The sequence below is a fragment of the Silene latifolia genome, chromosome X, assembly GCF_048544455.1.
Source record: "Silene latifolia isolate original U9 population chromosome X, ASM4854445v1, whole genome shotgun sequence".
Lineage (NCBI taxonomy): Eukaryota > Viridiplantae > Streptophyta > Magnoliopsida > Caryophyllales > Caryophyllaceae > Silene > Silene latifolia.
Window position 1 is genome coordinate 221,109,136 of NC_133537.1, and position 14,587 is coordinate 221,123,722.

Sequence of the window (14,587 nt, forward strand, 5' to 3'; positions counted from 1 at the left end):
ATTTTGTGCTGTTTTAGGCCATTTTTGAAAATGTTTATATTTTGAAAATAGATTTTATTTTACAAAATTTCGTCATGGTTTTGTTTTACAAATGGTGATCACGTATACGATACAAACATACATATGGGCATTATAATGGTATGCTGAGTGCATTTAAAGGGTTTTGGCTTAAAAAGGTGGGTTGCCATACCAAGCAATCAAACCCTGGTCTGTGGAGAGGTCCGTGCCAAACATGAGTAAGGTCGGTTCCTAGTCCATTTCTTCGAGTAGTGAAAGCTCTTGATACAAACATGAGTATGTACCACAGTATGGTTGACGTCAATCGCTATCCATCTTTAGGCCCAGATAGGAATTTGGACTGTCCGGACGGGACGATTGGTCGAATGGGTTGGTTTAGGGCCTAGGAAGACCAAATGAATGACCTAAGAAGGTCGAGTAATGAAAATCGACAACTGTCTCATATAAATTAGACTATGTCGGTTAACACGTAATTTAGCAAACAATTTGGTCGAAATTGGTGTTAGATTCAATACATCTGAATGCCATACAATTAAATCATACATAATAATTACGATAAATGAATGAATTACAATAATTAAAATTACAAGAATTACAAGGTTTATTTGATCTACGTCAAAAGCACGCTCGAAGACAGGATTCCAAAGAAGAAAATAAAAGAAAAATAAAAATTGTAATTAAAATATGAAAATACGTCAGATTTGAGGTGATAATACGAATAATAGTTGGTTTAAAACCGTAATTAGGGGCTACGTCAAAGCGAGAAAGAGTTCAGGGACAGAAACCAACCCAGAACAGGCGCAGCACTTCATGCGTCTGTTCTAGAGCTGGGTTCTGGCTGTGAAGTCAGAACCGCAACACTGTTATCGTTCGTTGGCAGATTTAGGATGAATTATTGATATTAGACTCGAATTGAAGTGTTTTAACCGATTATATTTATCTGAACAAGTCATAAACGAATTAAAACGAGAAATTACAGCGGTTTACATGATTATACGATGAACTTGTGTCGGAAATACAAAAAAAAAAAAAAAGCGAAACTTGAGGTTAGATTAAGACGAAATTGGACAAATAAGACTCGGAAGAAAACTTATGTATCAAATTAGGATTCCAGAACCTCGACATGAACAAGTCGAAACCCGAAGAATCGATTTGAATTAAAACGGCGAAAACCCGCAAGTATTGAATTCTTCGGGATTAAGGACGAATTAAGCATTGTAATTTAAAAAGAGTTGTTAAAACATGATTTATATACGGAAACAACAAAAAGAAAACAGAGAATAATGAAAGAAATAAGAAAAAAAAAAGAAACTTGCAGGAAGTCAAGGAAGAAGAAGAAGTGCAGGAGCAGCAAGCAACCTTTGGAAGAGGCGCAGTAAGGCTACGATCCTTCGAAGAGGCGCAGTTGCTGCTGCGTTTCTTCTCGACGTCTGACCTCTGCTGTTTCGTAAAAACGGTTTCAAAAGATGGATTTTAAATCGGTTTTCGAACGTGCTTTTGATATAGTTCTACATTAATTGATACAAAATAAAGTACAATAATAAAAACCGGGATTTACACCCTCAGACTTACATGTTTGACGAAACGAGATTCACTAAAGTTACCGTTTTAGTGATTGCTCGACTCGAATATGCGTGGAAAGTGCCCTCGTTAGAGGATTTAGTAGATTGATTAAACGGTGGAGTTGGTCAAATTGGTCGTTCTATGCAACGTGACTGGGACTTAGAATGATCTGAGCATAGGTGGTCGATTGATCAAGCACGTAGGCGTTGAAAGGCAATAGCGTAGTCTATAATGCAAAGAGAGAGAAATAAGGGGCGGAACACTCACGTGCCAAATATGGAGGCCAGAGGCCTCTATTTATACTAAACATATGGAAGAGTTTAGGAATGACACGGATTTGGAAACAAATCACAGAAAAATTCTGGAAAAGGCGAAAAGAGGGCAGGAGAAGAGGCGCAGCAGCTACTGCGATCCTTCGAAGAGGCGCAGCGCCTGCTGCATCATTTCCTCGGAGGTTTCCTCCTTAGCAAGGAAGATTTCCGCGTTTTATTATGGAATTTCGGTAGATATACACTTCCTTATTCCATGAAACACAATATTACGGTAGATATTTACTTAAAATATTACTTTTAATTTGTAATAAATATCAAGAGAATTCTAGAACATTCCAGAATATTTCGACTCGACATTTAAACGGTTTTTAGAAAATGAAGCGGTTTTTGACCCGGACTCCAAATGAACTCTAATTACTGTCAAAACGACCGTATCGGTGCGTATATGACAACTAAGGGGTTGACTCGAGTGTTTGAGCTATCACTTGACGATGAACTTACGGGCTGTCATAAATCGTTCGGCGTATCAAACATGCGGCTCAATCATCACTGGGTGGTTGGAGGGAGGTGTAGAAATGAGGTATCTACACCAAACAACTCCTACCCGGATTCATTTTAGTTAGACACTCTATGTTCATTTTGTTCATTGGTTCAGGTTCCAAAATCGTCGCTCTGATACCACTTTGTAACACCCCATACACCAATGTGCCTTAACAAGACCACCTTAGCATATCAAGGTGCTACCTTCTCGGTTGTCCGAGGTAAAGTATATCAAATAGACCATCAAAGAACGTTTATTATCAAATACCAAAACTTTTTAAAACAAAGATACAACTGAAGTTTAACCAAAACGGTTTACAACCAAAATATCAAAAGAACTAAAGTTTAAATGTCAGCGAAAGCTAGCTAAGCGATGATGACTCGACCCCATCCAAGACCCGCAAGCTAATCCACAGCCATACCTGCTAAATCAACTATTCACCATCTCCGAATGGATCACCACAGTTTTGAAAACAATAACGTGGTCAGTCAACTGTATAACCAAGATAAGAAATCACAACACAAGCCAATATACAATCCAATTCAACTATAGTAACATCCTCCAAACTCCATAAGTAACCACAAACCGACTACACACCGAAGTGTGTAGCCTTGCCAGGTTACCCATCGCAACAGGTAACCGTCACCGCCAGTGGGAGACCGTAGCCTTGCCTACCTAAGCCCCGCTCATCGCAACGAGCGTACCCAGATCATTAATGTGCACATCCCCCTTGTAACGGGAGGCATAAGTGGCGAACATGGGGTTGGAACCATCTCCCAAAAATGGTCCTATAACAAGAATACCAATCAGAATATCATCTAAACCAATCTCAATCTAATGAAACATGTTATACAATCAATCACAGTCAATCTCAAATCAGTTACGCAATCAACTGAGTAGGGAAAATCCTACCTTATCGCAATCCGTTATACCGCAGCCACTCATACAAATGCACAACGAGTAATACATCGTCACCTACAACAACGATAATCAACAACATATACGATGATCAAACACCCTAAACCCCCAAATTAACCCAATCTAGGGTTTGCGTAAACCCTAATGACAACCATAAACTAATTAAGAAAACGCTAGAGACTTACCAACGGAATCGACATGAAAAACGAAATACAAGGACTCATGATCGACCAACCCTTGCTTGGAGATGATGAAGATGATTAGAGAATGTGTACGTCGTTTAGGTTTAAAGTGAAAAAGTTATTTAGAAAACTGACGAAAGCCTTTTATACTCTCCAATCATTTTAATCAAAACCGCGGAAAACTAGCCTGTTTAAAAGCACTCAACAACTTACTCGACCGAGTATGGACTACTCGACCGAGTAAGTTAGGACCAGAAAACCGTAGTATCATAACGTAAGTCAGTTGGGAGACCGCCTTACGCTTGGGTCGCCTCTTGGAGATTCCCAGTCCAGGAGGGATGTGTACATTAATGACTTGAGTATGGAGGGACGCGTGTGGTTGAGGCACGACGTCTGGCAGGGGATCCGGTTAGCTTCCGGGCCCGGTACCACGGGTGTGTCCCGAGTACCTTATTACGGACTGAGGTCCGACTGTTTGGTGGGCGGTGTTGCGGTGCCGTCATCGGGTTGTGAGTACGTTTGGGTGTGTCCCGATACCGGTTTGGTGATTGCACGCATATCGTATCTGGTGTATGTCATTGGCATGTTGCATATTTACATATCGTCTAGTGTCTTTATGTCTTTATTTATCGAAACTGACGTGTATAGGGTTGTGTGTAATTGTCACCTATTTTCGTGGTGGCCTGTCTTGATCCATATGATATTTTCGATCATATGGGGAGCAGTTTGTGTACAGGTTTTGCTTGCTGACGTGATCGGGGTTCGGGCCACGCTTTGGACTTGGAGTCGAGTTGCATAGTTTACATTTGTTATTCATTTATTCTTATGTAATTCACTAAACTTGTCATTTATATATAATGTTTTTTAATTGTAATTCCGATTTCACTGTCTCGGTGACATTCCTAATAACACGATTTTATAAGAGAATTGTTTTTCTTATTTAAACAAGCCCCAATACACTATTTTGCCTAGGGTCCCTAAAAAAAGAGGCGAGTAGTGAGGAGTGATAGTAGGGATTAGAGATGGCTAAAGTAACGGGTCAGTTTGATCCGGCCCGCCACAGGAGCCACTTTTGGCCCATCCTTGAGAGTAGATTTGAAAACAAAAGTTGACGAATGAAAAGACCAATAAGAAGTCCGTAAATCTTAAAAAGGTGTGTTAGAAGCAGAAAAGGACAGATGAGAACATTGATGATAGGTGTGTGAAACGGTTATTGGGCGGCCAAATTTGTAAATTGCCTTAATTTTAGTGCAATTATTACTGACCTATAGCGAACTCGATTATGACTTTAATTATGGTCTCATACAATCATTTCTCTCAACTTCACTGTATGTATCTCTCTCTCACACATCAAAATGATCCCATCTTGAAAACTTTCCTCATTCATCATCTTAAGAGTTACTGACAGTTATAGAAATAACTAGCATTCTCATAATTAAAAATTAAAAGATTGGAATTTTTCGACAATTTGTTAGTGTTAGTTAATTAGTTGAGGAAGGAAGGAATGGAAGGGATAGAAGAAGAAGAAGAAGAAGAGAAGGGTAGTTTGAGATGGGTTGGGAGTGGTGGAAGTGGGACATCAAGGTGGGTTGATGGTAGTGAAGTTGATTCTCAAGACTGGTCACAAATGGAGGAGGATGACTTCAGGAATAGATTTACTTCCGGCTCCGGCTCTGTTAGGAGAAGGCTTATTAAGAAGCCTAAAAGGGCTGATTCTTTTGATGTTGAAGCCATGGAGATTGCTGCTGCACATGCCCACCATAATAAGGTACTAATATTCTCTGTATAAATTTCTGCATTTTCTCATTGCTAATGCATTCCGACAGCCATGGAGCATATATAATGTTGCCACCTTGATAATCAGAAGTGACATGAGAATGATTATTTTGAAATAGCATGTTTAAAACATGGACAATCCGATGAAAAGAAGCGTGCAATCAACTTAAATAGATGTTGTCATACAAGACTTTTGTTACTTGCTTCCATATTGCATCTTTTCTCAGTGGTAACATTGCTGCTTGATAGATGCTATGATACGAATCTCAGTGTGAAACTAATTCAAAGCTAATAATTGATCAATTTGAAGAATTATAGCTCAACTTGTCCTGACCACATTTTAAGGTGCTATTGACTGCATTCGTGTGATACAACCAACGACTCTACCATAAAATACCAATCACCATTCATGTACTCAACTACTCATATACTAGGATGTCTTTTCAATTACCAAAATTTTTGAAAGGACAAGTCATAATCAAAATGTTTAAAAGCATGAACAGCCTCAAACACAATCCCAAGTCTAATTCTGTTCTTCCCCCTGCAGGAATCTTCTGCATGGCATACTCTTGCTTTGGCATTTCAAACTCTTGGTGTTGTCTACGGTGACCTGGGTACAAGCCCATTGTATGTCTTCACTGATGTGTTTAGCAAGGTGTCTATTACATCTGATGTAGATGTGCTGGGGGCTCTCTCAGTAGTCCTATACACAATAGCTCTTGTCCCCTTAGCAAAATATGTTTTTCTAGTTCTTAAAGCTAATGATAACGGGGAAGGTAATGTCATTTCCAACTTTCTTGCCTTTTTTAGGTCTCCAATTATTTCCTATTTTTTCATTTATCTGTTAATTATTAAGTCATGACTACTACTTTCTGTAGGAGGAACCTTTGCACTATATTCACTGATATCTAGGTATGCTAATGTGAATATGCTTCCAAACCGCCAACCAGCTGATGAAAGAATCTCGAGTTACAGACTTAAATTACCCACCCCAGAACTTGAAAGGGCATTGAATATTAAAGAGCTTTTGGAGAAGAAATCCTCCTTGAAAGCAATTTTGCTGTTTGTGGTTCTAACCGGAACTTCCTAGATTATAGGGGATGGTATCTTAACTCCAGCTATGTCCGGTATGAGATTTTTTTAAGGACTTGCAATTGTTTTCTTTTTCTTTTCCTTTCTTTGAAGAGTGAATTGCATTTTTAACAATTCGAGTATCTAATTTCAAATATCTTTAGCTACTGTGTTGTCTTTGCTTCCATTTATAGGCGATTTAGATGTGGCAAATGGATCATTTGGGTCGGGTTCACGTCATTAGGGTTTGCTGTTCTTAGATTATTTCGGGTTTTGGGTCAATTCCTGGTCAGTGGTTACCGCTTGGGAAAGAACATTTTCCGCTCATTCTGACTCCTGACTGTTTAGGATTTTTTTTTCGAATACGTCATCTCGGGTTATTTATGTCCATGTCATTTTCCGCCCTGAATCAATTCCTGTCTACTACAGGCTAGACCATTCCAGCTTGGGTTAGTTTTGCTAGGTCTAGCCTTCAACACCTGAATAATGGTGATTATCATAGCCTTTTCAGACAGAATAGAAAAGCAAAAATCTGCGATTGCAGTGTGTTAATAACTGTTGCTAATGCGTTTTATGTTATGTAATTGGAGTACATGTTTTTCGCTGTGCAGTAATGTCAGCTGTGAGTGGCTTGCAGGGTGAGATAAATGGGTTTGATTCGAGTAAGTGTACCTATGCTTGTATGCTGATGTGTTCTTTTTGTCGTACAGCCATGCACCATCAACTTAGACTTTACAAGTTTTGAGCTGCTACAGTACACACCAGTACAGTATTTTGGAAAGTGGAAACTACGGTTCTTGTGTATTTTAGTTTGGAAATTCAATAATGGTTTTCAAATTCAATAATGTTCCATATGAGAGACTGCCTTATACGGCGTAATTTTCAATGGCTAAGTTGGTGTCAACAGAGAATTAATTTCTTTGTCAACTCCCCCCATTTGTTCTGTTTTCTTGAGCTATACACTTTTGAACTTAGGAAGTGATGATTATTTGTAGAATGACCAGCTGTAAATTGTTTGATATGTTGACAGATGCTGTGGTCATTGTTTCAATGATCATCCTGGTTGGTCTTTTTAGCATACAGAGCTTTGGGACAAGCAAAGTCGGGATCTCATTTGCTCCTGTCCTTGCTTTGTGGTTCGTTTGTTTGGCATCTATTGGAGTTTACAATATGTGCAGACACGGCATATTTGTTGTGAAAGCCCTAAATCCCGCTTACATCTACCTTTTCTTTATGAAGAATGGTAAACAAGCATGGTCGGCTCTTGGTGGCTGTGTTTTGTGCATCACAGGTATCTGCTATTTCATGAAAACATAAGCATTTATCGGGCTTTTATACCCACTTTGAACTAGTTCATTATATCCAAAAACCATATGGAAATTCCTCGTCAGCTTGTTAATTTGATCGTTACCTTGGTGACTTGCTAAGTTTAATGATTGCAGGAGCTGAAGCAATGTTTGCTGACCTAGGTCACTTCTCTGTTCGATCCATACAGGTACACATTTTTGGTTGAATATTATTTTACCTAGCAAACAGGTCATTACGCCTTGGGTTAGTACGGGTCTGGGTCATTGCAGATTTGCAGGTGTTACTGGTATTGGGTCAGCAGTTGCAGGCCTGCTCAATCAGGTCATTTTGGGATTATGTTTCAATTTAGTCTACTTTAAATTTAAATTGTTCTTTTTGAATTTGGGCCGGGGGCTCGGGGCAGTTCGTTGGGTGTTGACTGTTACTTTCTTTTTATTCTAAAATCTGTTATGCTCTTTCAGATTGCATTCACTTCAGTTGTGTTTCCCTGCCTTCTGCTTGCTTACATGGGCCAGGGTGCGTATTTGATCAAGTATCCGACCTCAGCTGACCGTATTTTCTACAGTTGTGTGCCAGGTAATCCTTGTTAAACATCATTCATCTTCTTGAATCATAATTAAAAAATATATACTCCCTCCAATTTCCTTTTATCTTCCCCTTTCTTTTGGGCACAAAAATTAAGAAAGGGGAAGAAACAAGGAATAAAGTAGAATAAAGTATTGTAAATTGTGTAGTTTATAGAGGAGAGAAAATAATAAAGAATGAATAATGAATGAAGAATAGATAAAGTAATGAGAGTTGTTGATTTTTTAGGAGAGAGAAATTAATAAAAAATGAATGCAACTTACCAAAAAAGGAAAGAGGTAAGATAATCAAACTTGTATGAAAAAGGAAAGAGGGAAGATAATAGAAAATTGGAGGGAGTATATTTTAACATATTTGTAAAACTATTTGCAAAAAAGGCGGGTTTTTCTGGCCTGTCTTTGTGATTGCTACGCTTGCTGCCGTTATTGCCAGCCAGGCCATGATCTCTGCTACCTTTTCGGTGATAAAGCAGTCTATGTCACTAGGATGTTTCCCAAGGCTGAAGATTGTTCACACATCTAAGACGCTCATGGGCCAAATTTACATCCCTGTAATCAATTGGTTCCTGATGGTAATGTGTCTGATAGTGGTTGCATCCTTTAGAAGTACCACGAATATGGCAAATGCATATGGTCAGCATTTTCCCCTTCCCAATTTCTTTCTTTTTTAAACCTTATTTTTCCAAAATTACCTATACTAAGGCCCGAACATGTGATTTCAGGCATTGCCGAGGTTGGAGTCATGCTGGTGAGTACCGCCTTGGTAACACTCGTGATGCTATTAATCTGGCAAACCAATTTATTTCTTGCTCTAGCGTTCCCTATAGTTTTCGGGGCAATAGAGCTCATTTACTTATCGGCAGTCCTATCAAAAGTCTTAGAAGGTGGTTGGCTTCCTCTCGCTTTTGCTGCTTTTTTGTTGTTGGTAATGTACACGTGGAACTATGGGAGTGTGCTCAAGTATCGGAGTGAAGTGAGAAATAAACTCTCCGTAGAGGTCATGGATGATCTCGGTTCAACCTTAGGAACTGTAAGGGTCCCCGGAATAGGACTAATGTACAATGAATTAGTTCTGGGTGTCCCCTCGATTTTAGGGCAGTTCCTTCTTAGTCTCCCGGGGATTCATTCTACCATCATCTTTGTTTGCATCAAATATGTCCCGGTCCCTGTCGTACCTCAAGAAGAACGCTTCCTTTTTCGAAGGATTTGCCCTAAAGACTACCATATGTTTCGATGCATTGCTCGATATGGCTACAAGGATGTCCGGAAGGAAGACCATCACTTATTTGAACAACTGCTTATCGATAGCCTCAAAAAGTTCCTAAAAAGCGAGGCCATAGATCTTGCCCTAGAGGCCAGTGTGGACGATGATTTGGATGACTGTGTCTCAGTCCGTTCAAGAGAGTCTGGACCAAGTAACAGTGTGGCCGATGATTTGCTAACACCTTTGATGCAAAACCCAAAATTTGAAGAAAGCAACGAGGAGTTGTTGCCATCTAGTGTGATGTCGTCAGAGGATGACCCAAGTGTAGAGTACGAGTTGTCCGCCCTCAGAGAGGCTATTGACTCGGGATTCACGTATTTGCTTGGGGATGCTGATGTTCGAGCAAAGAAAGAATCATGGTTCCTTAAGAAACTTGTAATCAACTACTTTTATGCTTTCCTAAGAAGGAATTGTCGGAGAGGTGCTGCGGTTTTAAGAGTTCCTCACATGAACGTCATAGAGGTGGGGATGACGTACATGGTGTGACATCCAGTGATCTGAGTGTAGGACAACCGTGCTTCCGGCTTAAGGTTAGCCATTTTATTCAACCTCAGACCGGTATGCCGTATGCTGTTATGGCATGTTGTATTGTTATTTAGATATTGGTTTGCCTTGTCCTTTGTATGAGGATTGCTCAAAAATGTAATAAAGTATTTGAGCATTACTGGAAAAAGAGCCGGGCTGTTCACACAAGTCTGATCTTGTATTGTTGTAACATCTCTGAGATTGCTCCATAAAAAGTGTAACAAACACTAATTATTGATAATTTGGCCATAGTTTAGAGAAGGTAGGCGGATCGATTCAGTGAAATCGTTGCGAGGTTGAAAACGCTGTTTGTGATTCTCGACGGTTTTTTACATCAACTGTGGTGGTCCACTGGTCCTTGGCGGAGCGAGGTTGGCATGTGCTGCCAGTCCTCCCACAGTGCCACCCCAACTTGCACCCAAAAAAAAAAACAGTGCCACCCCAACACATTTTCTTCTTTTTTGTTGTCCAACTGTTTTGTGGTTCTAGACGTGTTTTCTAAAAGTGTACTCCCTCTGTCCCGAGCATTTGTTGATTTATTCTATTTTGGATGTCTAAGTCAATTATTTACCGTATCTTTTTATTTTGGGAGTGTCTTTAATGAGCAATTTTATCATCAACATTTAGTTTAGTCCACTAGTCATCCAATAATTGGCTCACTCGTCTTTGCTTGGTTTTGGCACAAAACCAAAATAAACTATAAGAATTAATGTTGAGTTGTATATATCAATAATGAATTCAAGGCTTTATATACTAAGACTCTGTTTGGCAAAATTACCTGAAAAAGGTAGCTGAAATCTGAAAAGGTAGCTGAAAACTGAAAAGTTAACTGAAACCTGAAAAGGTAACTTATAAGATAGCTGAAAATTAGGAGCTGATAAGTTAACCGATTATATAAAAATGTGTTTGACAAACTAGCCGAAAAGGTAGCTGATTTTGGTAAAATGACGTAAAAGGATATGAAAATTATTTAATATTATAGAATAAAGGGGTAAAAAATGGAAAATAAGTCATTTCAGGTACCTGATTTCTCAAATGCTACCTGAGGTAGCATTTCATTTCAGGTACCTTATTTGACCAAATAAGCTACTTGCCAAACACTTGCAAAAAAAGTAGCTGAAATTTTGGTCAAATAAGCTACTTTGGTCAAATAAGCTACCTGAAGTGTCGTGTCAAACGGAGCCTAACTAGTATAGGTGCCCGGCCCCGCCCGAACTTTCTTTATTTAGCACTAAAATTTATTTTTAATTAAATAAAACTACTTTAAAGCTGCGTAACTCATAAATTTATCATTAATATAATTTTCTATGACATATCTTAAAATTACGATGAAACAGATTATGAGACAAATTCATTACTCTCACTATTAATATTTTACTTAAATCGATTGGTTAGTTAATTATTCATATATACTTTCTTTTGTTGTTAATATTGTTACTTTTATTACATTCGTTATTACTATTGTTACTTTCACTACTCCCGCCGTAATTATTATTACGAAATTATTGTTACTTTCATTACCGCTGCAATAATATTGATAATTTAACTACTCCCGTTGTCACTTCTATTACTTTCACTACACCCGCTCGTTGTTAATATTGTTACTTTGACTATTTAAATGAGTGATTACTATCATTTTACTATATCCAATGTTACTACAATTCTTTTCACTACTAACAGAATTACTTTTACTATTGGGTTATTTGATGGCAATAATACAAACTATACCCCGCCTTCTCAAATTAATCCCAACTATACTTTAACCCATATTAATCTAATCTTTACACCCATTTTTCTTATTTGGCTATTTTGGAAGGACAACCTGTTACCCTTAACATGCACATCTTTATTTTAAATGCCTTTACATTTATTTATTTTTTTGGTGGAATGTAAGTAATCTCATTAAGCTCAAAAGACTATTACAAGCTAATTAGTTTAAATTACTGTTGGATATGATGGCTGTAATGCCTGTAAAGCCAAGTTGATTTGTCCAAACTATTCTTTTGCTATCCCACATCGGTAGAATTGCTTGGCTTTCATGTGTTTATATTAACTAGCGTACTCCACTAGTTAATTGTGTGGACCAAGGAGGCTTTTGTTGGGAGTATTGGGCCAGTGGGTTTGGGCCAAACACACACGCGCGCGCGCGCCGGCCCGGCCCGGCTCGAGCTCGAGCTCGGGTTTGGGTAGAGCACCTGCGGTGCGGGCCAAATGCCCCTTTTTACCTTTTTGCTCTTGTGTGTTTATGGGCTTGTTTTGTGTTAACAGTCAGTCAACATGACTGTTAGTGGGAGAGAGTCTTACTCCCACTTTCTAGGTCTGTTGCCTGCGGTTTAGGAACACGTTTTTGTTCCTATAGGCACAGACTGCAAAACACAAAACATTCATTCTCCTCTCTTCTTTCTACTCTTCTCTTCTTATAAATTTCTGGGTAAAGATAATTATTCCGTTCCAAGTCTCACAGTTCCGAGTGGGCGAAACTGCGTGGAGACTGTAGTGTTATCCTTGGGGAACTACCGGCACTAGCTGATCGCCACCACAGTCGTACCGGAATATAGTTTTCAAGGCAGTGGCTCTCTTACCACGGCACTACGAATCGGGTTATATTTCTTCTGATTTCCTTGCTTTACATTGTTACTACTTCCTTTACTCCAACAATTTGAAAACTATATATTTGTTGTTGTCTACTGCTGTAACATGTCGCCTGTTTTAGCAAAAACTCTTCCTGATTTGACTAAACTTGAAAAACTAGACGGTCATAACTATAAGCGTTGGTCACAGAAACTGCTGATGTTTTTCGAACAACTGGAAATTGATTATGTGCTGTTTAGTGACCCGCTTTGCTCCTATTAAAGAGGTCACATTCGAGGCTGTAGAGAACACCCCCCCTGCTAAATCTGTTGTTAAGTCAAACGAAGAGGATATTAAGAAATTTGATAAGGACAATAAACTTGTTAGATGCCAGCTTCTAAACAACATGTCTGACACCCTTTTTGACCTATTTATGGTTCATAAGTCCTCCAAACTGATTTGGGAGTCCTTAGAGGCCAAGTATGGGGCTGATGATGCGGGGAAAAAGAAATATGTTGTGGGTAAGTGGCTGGAATTTCAGATGGCTGACGGGAAACCCATCATGGAACAAGTTCATGTCTACGAGAACCTATGTGCTGATGTCGTGAATGAGGGTATGAAATTAGATGACACTTTTGTGGCTAATGTATTGCTAGAGAAATTTCCTCCCTCCTGGTCTGACTATAGGAACCACCTTAAGCATAAGAAAAAGACATGTCTCTCCAAGAACTAGTAGGACACATGAGGACCGAAGAGGCAAATCGCCTTAAAGACCAACTTGTTAGTCTTTCTGTGAATGCTTCTGTTGCTGCTGCTAAAGTTAATCTGGTTGAGTCTGGTGGTCCGTCCAATGCTAAGAAGTTCAAGGGTAAGGGTAAGGCCAAAGTTGGTTAGGGTAAGAACCAGGGTCCAGCTAAGAAGAATGGTCCAGGGAAGCATACCAAACCTGTTGCTAAGATTCAGAAACCAAAAGGTCCCAATGTTTGCTATGTCTGTGGGAAAACTGGTCACAAAGCCTACCGGTAATCGAAAAGAAAAAGCTCTTTGAAGCCAATGTTTGTGATCGATGATGTCATTGCTACCGTGGTTGTGGAAGCTAACTCGGTGGGTAATGTTCTTTGAATGGGTCTTGATATCGGCGCTTCCAGGCATCTCTGTCTTTGATAAGAGATTATTTTGAGTTCGAGGAGGTAGGCGATGGGGAATGCGTCTACATGGGTAATTCTTCATCTGCAATTATCACAGGCAAAGGCAAGATCTTTCTCAAACTCACCTCGGGGAAAACACTTGCTCTCACCAATGTTTTATTTGTACCTTCATGTAGATACCTCATTTCTGCACCTCCCGCAAGCCACCCGGTGATGATAGGGCCGCATGTTTGATACGCGGAACGATTTGTGACAGTTCGTAAGATTATCGTCAAGTGATTGCTCAAATATTAAATGTCTACCTCTTAGTTGTCATCTACGTCCCGATACGGTCGTTTTGGCGGTAATTAGAGTACATTCGAGTCCGGGCAAAAACCGTCTCCATTTTCTCGATAATCGTTAAATCCCGAGTCGAATGTTGGAATGTTCGGATATTTCTATTCCATATTTCACAAATTTTATCTTTTGGCAAATAATATCCCGTAATATTCATAAGATATTCGAATTATTTCCGTCCTACCATAACTCAAACGCTGAAATCTTTCTTGAGCGGAGAGGAAACCTCCTGGGAATGACGAAGAAAGGCGCCGCGCCTCTTCCAAGAGACGCAGTGGTCGCCGCGCCTCTTCCCAGTGCCCTTTTCGCATGTTTTACGTATCTTTTTCATATCTTTCCGAGATTCACTTCCAAAGAGTCTCCGAAACCCTAATTCCGTCGTGTGATTAGTATAAATAGGAGCCTTCGCTCCTCATATTTCTCACGCGAGTGTCCGCCCTTCTCTTCTCCCTTTGCATTCTAGACTTTGTTCTTACTTACTGGCGCCTACGTGCTTGAACTTTCGACCAC

The 14,587-nt window shown here is 39.5% G+C and overlaps 1 pseudogene; it reads left to right on the forward strand.

Annotated features, from left to right (window-relative positions):
* Window positions 1-4,813: 4,813 nt before the first annotated feature.
* On the forward strand, window positions 4,814-10,325 carry LOC141623809 (putative potassium transporter 12; annotated as a pseudogene).
* The last annotated feature ends 4,262 nt before the right edge of the window (window positions 10,326-14,587 follow it).